This window comes from Mus caroli, unplaced genomic scaffold (genome assembly GCF_978045245.1).
Source record: "Mus caroli unplaced genomic scaffold, Mus_caroli_1 scaffold_10, whole genome shotgun sequence".
Taxonomy (NCBI): Eukaryota; Metazoa; Chordata; class Mammalia; order Rodentia; family Muridae; genus Mus; species Mus caroli.
Window position 1 is genome coordinate 30595773 of NW_028227265.1, and position 9651 is coordinate 30605423.

General features: G+C 39.8%; 1 pseudogene; it reads left to right on the forward strand.

The window, feature by feature from the left end:
* The first annotated feature begins 7037 nt into the window (after positions 1-7037).
* On the forward strand, positions 7038-8044 carry LOC110300892 (actin, cytoplasmic 2 pseudogene; annotated as a pseudogene).
* The last annotated feature ends 1607 nt before the right edge of the window (positions 8045-9651 follow it).

Consider the following 9651-nt stretch of genomic DNA (forward strand, 5'->3'; position numbering starts at 1 on the left):
TCCCATATATTCTGGATGCTCTGTGCCAGAAACTTTTAGATTTAACATTTTGTTTGAATGATGTGTTGATTTCTGTTATTGTATCTTCTATGCCTGAGATTCTATGTTCCATGTCCTGTATTCTATTGGTGATGCTTGCATTTGTTTTTCCTGTTCTTTGTTTATTTTTTTAGGTTTTCCATATCCAGGATTCTCTTAGTTTGTAGTTTCTATTTCCTTCACCTATTTAATTGTATTTTCCTATACATCTTTAAGAGATTTGTTACCTCTTTAAAGAAATCTATTTTTGATTGTATTTTCCTGCACTTTTTTAAGAGAGTTACTTTATTTCTTTAAAGGTCTCTATCATATTTACCTTGGATTTAAGGTCATTATCATGTGCTTTCGTGTGAGAATATTGAGGGCTTGCTCTAGTAGGGTAGTTATGCTCTATTGCCCTAGCTTTGGTTGATTGTGCTCTTTTGAGAACCTTAAGTCTTCTGAATGGCTTTGGTCTCTGGATGTTCCTGTTGTAGAAGTTATTGGAAGCAAGCTGAATCTCAATGGTCCTGGCATGGCAGGCCTATGATGCATATCCTTGGGTTGGATGTTTCTGGATCAGCAGGTCTGTATAGTTCAGGTCTGATGTATAGTAAAGCACAGATCTGATGAAGACTGGGTGAGAGGTTGGGAAAGAACTGAGGCACACTGGGGATAGTAGACTGATCAGGACAACTTATGATACCCCAGAGGACTCAGAAGAGTAGTTAACCTGTATGGTTCAGCAATAGCAGTTCTAATGAAGGTAGGTGGAGAGATGACAGAAAAATGGAGGATTAGCAGGGAGAGCAGATTTCTCAGGACCAGGGTAAAATTTTATTAAGTAATAATAAAAATAGATCTATCAGTACTCCCATAATGTGACTAACAGTAGGTGCTTAGTAGAAAATAGATGCCCAAGTGTGATGTATATTTTCTTTCTCATCTGTTTCATTGAAAACTAGACAGTCTCTTTGTATGTAACACATCTTTGAATTTGTGATCACCTTGTCCAAGAATCTCAGGAGCTAAGGTTCTCTATAGTCAGGTGATATTTGTAACCTTTGGGGAATTTCCTCAGTGTCACTACTATTGTCATCTCCATTTCTGCCATTACTGCAGGAAGGACACGTAGGTCTGAAAGGGATGGAAAAATCATTTTAAAATGCACCTACCACATCAGATTGTCTTTCTGGACAAGCTTTGTGATGAGAACACAGTGCTCAGAGCTGGAGTATCAGAATTTCTATGTTCTGCTCTACTGTACCTGGTTATTTAAAAAGTTTGTGAAATCAAGGTTGACATTTGGGGAGTCTGGAAGAGTAAAAATCAGTATGACTCTCAGAGCATAATCTATTGTACCTTGTATATATTTTTCTGATTATCAACCTGATTATACACAGATGTCACACAAGATGAATACCAACACCTGTGACACTGCATTTAATTTTTTTTAAAAGGAAACCCTCGTCTGCTGTCAGAGTGCCAGGATTGAAAGTATTGCATACATAATTCTGGGAGGCAGAGCTGACCTTTGCTTCTCTAGCCTGAAGAACACCTTTAATTGCATATTCAGCCAGTGATGGCCAACAAGTCAGCTTGGGGCTCCATAAACACAAGCCCTTCATGAATTTAATCTGCTGACTGGTACCCAGGTTTACAATGAGATTGAGGTAATAAATACAACTCATTCCCCAGCCAACCATATGTTATCTATATTGGAGACAATATAGCATGCGTGAGCATAGGCTGTCCATCTTTACCTGATTCTTTCAAAGTATATTTTACACATTTTCAAATCCAGTGTGTTGAGCAAGGAAAAGAGGGAAGCGTTTTAAAAAGTTAAAATGTAATGCTTCCCTTGCAGGTAAAACATGCCCACGTGATATGTTCCTGTCAGTCATGCTGTCAGAAGTCATTAATTTCTACTCATAAGAAGATAGGTAGGAGAAACAGAATTGGTCCATGGTTTGTCCTATTGATGGAAATTTCCAGGATGCTCCATGAAAATTAACATCTGAAATTTAGCCTGTGTATTGTTCTTTCAGATAAACTTAAAGTCAAATGTCATACCCTTCTCAAAAAATCTGTGAAATACATAACAAGAATGTCAAATCCCTACACACTATATTCCACAGTTACCCATCTGCCTACAAAAAGGAAGTCCATCCTGAAATATGGAAGTATAATGAAGGAACTAAGACTTAATATTTTACTTTAATTTGTATGTTGTACATTAATACATATATATGAATACAGAATATAGAACATACGTATATTCCTGAACTGTTCTATGGGAAGAGAGACCTAGAAGAAAGCAGAGCCAGAGAGGTAAGAGAAGTAGAGAGGAGAGGGAAGGGGAGGGTAGGAGAAGAGGAAGGAAAGCATAGGAGTGGAAGAGAGGAGAATAAAATATAAATCATTCTTGGAGTAGAGAAAGTCAAACCAACCAATCAGAAAAAAAAGTACATAGAGGCAAGAGACTCTAGCCAAGATGACAGGCTTTTCTCATGCCTAAGTTTAATTGAATCTTCATCTGGTTACTGTTCTTTATTATTATTATTATTATTATTATTATTATTATTATTATTATATTTTCTTTATTTACATTTCAAATGTATTCCCCTTTCCTAGTTTCCCCTCTGAAAATGCCCTATCCTCTCCCCCTTCCCTCTGCTCCCCAACGCACTCACTGCCTCTTCCTGGCCCAGGCATTCTTCTATACTGGGGCACAGAACCTTCACAGGACCAAGGGCCTCTCCTCTCCTTGATGACTAACTCTATGACTTATACAGCTAGAGCCACGAGTCCCTTTGTGTTTACTTTAATTGGTGATTTAGTCCCAGAGAGATCTAGGGTTACTAGTGAGTTAATATTGCTTTTCCTCCTAGCGGCCTGCAAAACCCTTCAGCTCCTTGGGTACTTTCTCTAGCTACTTCATTGAAGGCTCTGTGCTCTGTCTAATTGATGACTCTGAGCATCCACTTCTGTATTAGTCAGTCACTGGCAGAGCCTCTATGGAGACAGCTATAACAGGCTACTGTCAGCAAGCTCCTGTTGGAATCTGAAGTAGTGTCTGGGTTTAGTGGTTGTTTATGGGATGGATCCCCAGGTGGGGCAATCTCTGAATGATCATTCCTTCAGTCTCTGCTCCGAAGTTTGACTCTGTAACTCCTTCCATGGGTATTTTGTTCCCCATTCTAAGGAGGATCTAAGTATCTACATATTGGTCTTCCTTTTTCTTGAGTTTCATGTGTTTTGCAAATTTTATCTTGGGTATTCTGAGCTTCTGTGCTAATATCAGCTTATCAGTGAGTGCATATCATATGCATTCTTTTGTGATTGGGTTACATCACTTAGGTTGATATCCTCCAGATCCATCCATTTGTCTAAGAATTCCATGAATTCACTGTTTTTAATAGCTGAGTAGTACTCCATTGTGTAAGTGTACCACATTTTCTGTATCCATTTCTCTGTTGAGGGACATCTGGGTTCTTGCCAGCTTCTGGCTATTATAAATAAGGCTGCTATGAACATAGCAGAGCATGTGTTCTTATTACCAGTTGGAATATCTTCTGGATATATGCCCAGGAGAGGAATTGCTGGATCCTCTGGTAGTACTATGTCCAATTTTCTGAGAAACTGTCAAACTGATTTCCAGAGTGTTTGTACCAGCTTGCAATCCCACCAGCAATGAAGGAGTGATCCTCTTTCTCCACATACCAAGTAGCATGTGCTGTCACCTGAGTTTTAGATCTTAGCTATGATGACTGCTGTGAGGTGGAATCTCAGGGTTGTTTTGATTTACATTTCCATGATGATTAAGGATGTTGAACTTTTTTTTAGGTGCTTCTAAGCCATTTGTAATTCCTCAGTTGAGAATTCTTTGTTTAGCTCTGTATCCCATATTTTAATAGGGTTATTTGGTTTCCTGGAGTCCAACATCTTGAGTTCTTTATATACATTGGATATTAGCCCCCTATCATATTTAGGATTGGTAAAGATCTTTTCCCAATCTGTTGGTTGCCATTTTGTCTTATTGACAGTGTCCTTTGCTTTACAGGAGCTTTGCAATTTTATGAGGTCCCATAAGTTGACTCTTGATCTGATAGCATGAGCCATTGCTGTTCTTTTCGGGAAGTTTTCCCCTGTGCCCATATCTTCCAGGGTCTTCCCCACTTTCTCCTTTATAAGTTTCAGTGTCTCTGGTCTTATGTAGAGTTCCTTGATCCACTGAGACTTGAGTTTTTTTCAAGATAAGAAAGGATAAATTTGCATTCTTCTACATGTTAGGCACCAGTTGAACCAGCACCATTTGTTGAAAAGGCTGTCTTCTTTTCACTGGATGGTTTTATCTACTTTGTCAAGGATCAAGTAACCATAGGTGTGTGGATTCATATCTGAGTCTTCTATTCTATTCTATTGATCTACCTGTCTGTCACTGCACCACTACCATGCAGTTTTTATCAGAATTGCTCTGTAGTACATGTTGAAGTCAGGGATGGTGATTCCATCAGAGGTTCTTTTATTGTTGAAAATAATTTTTGCTGTCCTAGGTTTTTTATTATTCTAGATGAATTTGCAAATTGCCCTTTCTAACTCTGTAAAGAATTGAGTTGGAATCTTGTTGGGGATTGCATTGAATCTGTAGATTACTTTTGAGTTAATTTTATATCCAGCTAATACACTGAAGCTGTTTATTAGGTTTAGGAGTTCTCTGGTGGAAATTTTAGGGTAACTTCTATATACTATCATATCATCTACAAATAGTGTTATGTTGACTTCTTCCTTTCCATTTGTATCCCCTTGACCTCCTTTTGTTGTCTAATTGCTCTGGCTAGGACCTCAAGTACTATATTGAATAGGTATGGAGAGAATGGGCAGCCTTGTCTAGTCCCTGATTTCCATGGGATTGCTTTAAGTTTCTCTCCATTTAGTTTGATGTTGGCTACTGTATATGTTGCTGTATATTGTTTTTATTATGTTTAGATATGGGTCTTGAATTCTGATCTTTCCAAGACTTTTATCATGAATGGGTGTTGGATTTTGTCAAATGCTTTCTCAGCATCTAATGAGATGATCTTGTGTTTTTTGTCTTCGCATTTTTTATATAGTGGATTATGTTGATGGATTTCCATATATTGAACCATCCTTGCATATCTGGGATGAAGCCTACTTGATCATGATGGATGACCATTTTGGTTATTTTCCTGGATTTGGTTTGCATGAATTATATTGCATATTTTTTCATTGCTATTCATAAGGAAAATTGGCCTGACGTTCTCCTTCTTTCTTGGTTCTTTGTGTAGTTTAGGTATCAGAGTAATTGTGGCATCATAGAATGAATTGGGTAGAGTAGCTTCTGTTTCTATTTTGTGGAATAGTTTGAAGCGTATTGGAATTAGGTCCTCTTTGAAGGTTTGATAGAACTCTGCATTAAACCCATCAGGTCCTGGGCTTTATTTGTTGGGAGACTACACTTGATCTTAGCCAAAAGGCTGAGAAGCGATTTGTTGGGAGACTATTAATGTCTGTTTCTATTTCTTTAGGGGAGATGGGACTGTTTAGATCATTAATCTGATCCTGATTTAAGTTTGTTGCCTTTTATCTGTCTAGAAAATTATCCATGTCCTCCAGGTTTTCCAGTTGCGTTGAGTATAGGCTTTTTATAGTAGAATTCAATGATATTTTGGATTCCCTCAGTTTCTGTTGTTATCTCTCCCTTTTCATTTCTGATTTTGTTAATTAGAATACTGCCCCTGTGCCCTCAAGTTAGTCTGGCTAAGAGTTTATTAATCTTGTTGTTTTCCTCAAAGAACCAGCTCCTGGTTTGGTTGATTCTTTGTATAGTTCTTTTTGTTTGTATTTGGTTGATTTCAACCCTGAGTTTGATTATTTCCTGCCATTTACTCCTCTTGGGTCAATTTGCTTCCTTTTGTTCTAGAACTTTTAAGTGTGCTGTCAAGTTGCTAGAGTATTCTCTCTCCAGTTTCTTTTTTTGTTTGTTTGTTTGTTTGTAAGGTGTGCACTTTTATTGGTCTCAAGTCAGTGTACAGGCCAGCCCTGGCTGCCTCAACACCTCAACCCTCTCCCAGGGAGACCAAAGCCTTCATACATCAAGTTGAGGGGACAAAAAAAAAAAAAAAAGGGAGGCCTCAACTCTGGGCCATCCAGAAATTAAAAACAAAAATGAAGTATTAAGGCGGAAGATTTAAAAAAAATTTTGCAGTACATAATTTACACAGAAGCAATGCTGTCACCTTCCCCGGGGTGGACTCAGGGTGTGGACTCGACCATCCTCCTCTTAGGAGTGGGGGTGGCTTTTAGGAGGGTGAGGGATTTCCTGTAGCCACTTATTTCATGGATACTTGGAATGACTATTAAAAAAAGACAAAACCAAAAAAAAAAAAAACCAACAAAAAAAAACAAAAACAAAAAAAAAAACAATGTACAAAGTCCTCAGCCACATTGTAGAACTTTGGGGGATGTTTGTTCCAACCAACTGCTGTCACCTTCACCATTCCAGTTTTTAAATCCTGAGTCAAAAGCGCCAAAACAAAACAAACAAACAAACAAAAAAACTTAAAAAAAAAAACAAAACCTTTTTTAAAAAAAATTAAAAAAAAACAAAAACAAAGCCATGCCAATGTTGTCTCTCTCTTTTTTTTCTTTTCTGCGCAAGTTAGGTTTTGTCAAAGAAAGGGTGTAAAACGCAGGTCAGTAACAGTCCGCCTAGAAGCACTTGCGGTGCACGATGGAGGGGCCGGACTCATCATACTCCTGCTTGCTGATCCACATCTGCTGGAAGATGGACAGTGAGGCCAGGATGGAGCCACCAATCCACACAGAGTACTTGTGCTCAGGAGGAGCAATGATCTTGATCTTCATGGTGATAGGAGCCAGAGCAGTAATCTCCTTCTGCATCCTGTCAGCAATGCCTGGGTACATGGTGGTACCACCAGACAACACTGTGTTGGCATAGAGGTCTTTACGGATGTCACGTCCACCCGCGAGCACAGCTTCCTTGCAGCTTCTCCTTTGCCGGTCCACACGCGCCACCAGTTAGCCATGGATGACGTTATCGCTGCGCTCGTCATCGACAAAGGCTCCGGCATGTGCAAAGCCGGCTTCGCGGGTGACAATGCTCCCCGGGCTGTATTCCCCTCCATCGTGGGCCGCCCTAGGCACCAGGGTGTGATGGTGGGTATGGGTCAGAAGGACTCCTACGTGGGCGACGAGGCCCAGAGCAAGAGAGGTATCCTGACCCTGAAGTACCCCATTGAACATGGCATTGTCACCAACTGGGACGAAATGGAGAAAATCTGGCACCACACCTTCTACAATGAGCTGCGTGTGGCCCCTGAGGAGCACCCTGTGCTGCTCACCGAGGCCCCCCTGAACCCTAAGGCCAACCGTGAAAAGATGACCCAGATCATGTTTGAGACGTTCAACACCCCAGCCATATACGTAGCCATCCAGGCTGTGCTGTCCCTGTATGCCTCTGGTCGTACCACTGGCATTGTGATGGACTGTGCCCATCTACGAGGGCTATGCTCTCCCTCACGCCATCCTGTGTCTGGACCTGGCTGGCCGGGACCTGACAGACTACCTCATGAAGATCCTGACTGAGAGTGGCTACAGCTTCACCACCACAGCTGAGAGGGAAATCGTGCGTGACATCAAAGAGAAGCTGTGCTATGTTGCCCTAGACTTCGAGCAAGAGATGGCCACTGCCGCATCCTCCTCTTTCCTGGAGAAGAGCTATGAGCTGCCTGATGGCCAGGTTATCACTATTGGCAATGAGCGGTTCCGATGCCCTGAGGCTCTTTTCCAGCCTTACTTCTTGGGTATGGAATCCTGTGGCATCCATGAAACTACATTCAATTCCATCGTGAAGTGTAACGTTGACATCCCTAAAGATCTCTCCAGTTTCTTTTTAGAGACACTCAGAGCTATGAGTTTTTCTCTTAGTACTGCTTTCACTGTGTTCAGTAAGTTTGGAAATATTGTGGCTTATTTTCATTAAACTCTGAAAAGTCTTTAATTTTTTTCTTTATTTCTTCCTTGACCAAGTTGAATAGAATGTTGTTCAGCTTCTAAGTCAACGTTGGCTTTCTATTATTTAAGTTGTTTTGAAGATCAGCCTTAGACCGTGTGATGATTTCAATATTTTTGTATCTGTTGAAGCCTGTTTTGTGACCAATTATATGGTCAAATTTGGAGAAAGTCCATGAGGTGCTGAGAAGAAGGTATATCCTTTTGTTTTAGGATAAAATGTTCTGTAGATATCTGTTAAGTCCATTTCTTTCATAATTTCTGTTAGTTTCAATGTGCCTCTTTTTAGTTTCTGTTTCCAGGATCTGTCAATTTATGAGAGTGGGGTGTTAAAGTTGTTATGTGAGGTGCAATATGTGCTTTGGGCTTACTATAGTTTCGTTAATGAATGGGATGCCATTACATTTGAAACACAGATGTTCAGAATTGAGAGTTCATCCTGTCAAACTTTATCTTTGATGAGTAAGAAGTGTCCCTCCTTATCTTTTTTGTTAACTTTAGGTTTAAAGTCAATTTTATTTGATATTAGAATGGCTACTCCAGCTTGTTTTTTGGAACCATTTCCTTCGAAATTTGTTTTCCAGCCTTTTACTCTGTGGTAGTGTCTGTCTCTGTAACTGAGGTGGGTTTCCTGTATGCAGCAAAATGTTGGGTCCTATTTATGTAACCAGTCTGTTAGTCTATGTCTTCTTATTGGGAATTGAGTCCTTTGATATTAAGAGATATTAAGGAAAAGTAATTGTTGCTTCCTGGTTTTTTTTTTTTTTTTTTTTTTTTTTTTAAGTTAGGATTCTGTTCTTTTGGCTGTCTTCTTTTTGGTTTGTTGAAGGATTAGTTTCTTGTTTTTTCTAGGGTGTCAATTCCCTCCTTGTGTTGTGGTTTAGTTTTCCCTTTATTATCCTTTGAAGGGCTGGATTTGTGGAAAGATATTGTGTAAATTTGGTTTTGTCATGAAATATATTGTTTTCTCCATCTATGGTAATTGAGAGTTTTGTTGGGTATAGTAGCCTGGGCTGGCATTTGTTTTCTTTTGTGATCTCTTAGGGTTTGTATGACATCTGTCCAGGATCTTATGGCTTTCATAGTCTCTGGTGAAAAGTCTGGTGTAATTCTAATAGGTCTGCCTTTATGTTACTTGACCTTTTTCCCTTATTGCTTTTTTTTTGATTTTTAATATTTTTATTACATATTTTCCTCAATTACATTTCCAATGCTATCCCAAAAGTCCCCCATAGCGCCCCCCACTTCCCTACCCACCCATTCCCATTCTTTTGGCCCTGGCATTCCCCTATATTGGGGCATATAAAGTTTGCAAGTCCAATGGGCCTCTCGTTCCATTGATGGCCGACTAGGCCATCTTTCGATACATATGCAGCTAGAGACAAGAGCTCCGGGGTTCTGGTTAGTACATCATGTTGTTCCAACAATAGGGTTGCAGATCCCTTTAGCTCCTTGGGTACTTTCTCTAGTTTCTCCATTGGGAGCCCTGTGATACATCCAATAGCTGACTGTGAACATCCACTCCTGTGTTTGCTAGGCCCCGGCATCGTCTCACAAGAGACAGCTATATTTGGGTCC